Raw genomic sequence first — 1503 nt, 5'->3', positions numbered from 1 at the left:
AAAGTGTGGACACTTTGCCCCTTCTTAGAATTGGGAACAAAACACCCATGGAAGGAGTTACAGAGACAAAGTTTGGAGCTGAGACAAAAGGATGGACGATCTAGAGATCTAGAGACTACCATGCAGTTTTTAATCACAATTGCTCTGTAGTACAGCTTTAGGTCAGGCATGGTGATTCCACCAGAGGTTCTTTTATTGTTGAGAATGGTTTTTGCTATCCTAGGTTTTTTGTTATTCCAGATGAATTTGCAAATTGCCCTTTCTAACTTGGTGAAGAAATGAGTTGGAATTCTGATGGGGATTGCATTGAATCTGTAGATTGCTTTCAGCAAGATAGTCATTTTTTCTATATTAATCCTGCCAATCCATGAGCATGGGAGATCTTTCCATCTTCTTAGATTAATTTCTTCAGAGTCTTGAAGTTGTTATCATATAGATTTTTCACTTCCTTAGTTAGAGTCACACCAAAGAATCTTATATTATTTTTTACTTTTTCGAAGGGTGTTGTTTCCCTAATTTCTTTCTCAGCATGTTTATCCTTTGATTACAGAAAGGCCACTGATTGGTTTGAGTTAATTTTTTATCCAGCTACTGCACTGAAGCTGTTTATCAGGGTTAGGAGTTCTTTAGTGGAATTTTTAGGGTCACATATATATAGTATATATGATCCTATAGTATATATATATATATATATATATATATATATATATATATATATATACTATCATATCATCTGCAAATAGTGATGTTTTGATTTCTTTCTTTCCAATTTGTATCCCCTTGATCTCCTTTTGTTATCGAATTGCTCTAGCTAGGACTTCAAGTACAATGTTGAATAGGTAGGGAGAAAGTGGGCAGACTTGTCTAGTCCCTGATTTTAGTGGGATTGCTTCAAGTTATTCTCCATTTACTTTGATGTTGGCTACTGGTTTGCTGTAGATTGCTTTTATTATATTTAGGTATGGACCTTAAATTCCTCATGTTTCCACAACTTTTATCATGAATGGGTGTTGGATTTTATCAAATGCTTTCTCAGCATCTAGCGAGATGATCATGTGGTTTTTGTTTTTGGGTTTCTTTATATAGTGGATTACATTGATGGATTTCCGTATTGTAAACCAACCCTGCGTCCCTGGGATGAAGCCTAGTTAGGCAGGATGGGTGATTGTTTCGATGTTTTCTTGGATTCAGTTTGTGAGAATTTTATTGAGTATTTTTGCATTGATATTCATAAGGGAAATTGGTCTGAAGTTCTCTTTCTTTGTTGGCTTTTTATGTGGTTTAGGTATCAGAGTAATTGTGGCTTCATAGAATGAATTGGGTAGAGTACCTTCTGTTTCTATTTTGTAGAATAGTTTGAGGAGAATTGGAATTATGTCATCTTTGAAGGTCTGAGAGAACTCTGCACTAAACCCATCTGGTCCTGGTCTTTTTTTTTTTTTTTTTTTTTTTTTTTTTTTTGGTTGGGAGACTATGAATGATTGCTTCTATTTCTTTAGGATA

Source organism: Mus caroli, chromosome 16 (assembly GCF_900094665.2).
Source record: "Mus caroli chromosome 16, CAROLI_EIJ_v1.1, whole genome shotgun sequence".
Taxonomy (NCBI): Eukaryota; Metazoa; Chordata; class Mammalia; order Rodentia; family Muridae; genus Mus; species Mus caroli.
The sequence above is the reverse complement of the archived record's forward strand: the minus strand, read 5'-3'. Positions refer to the sequence as shown.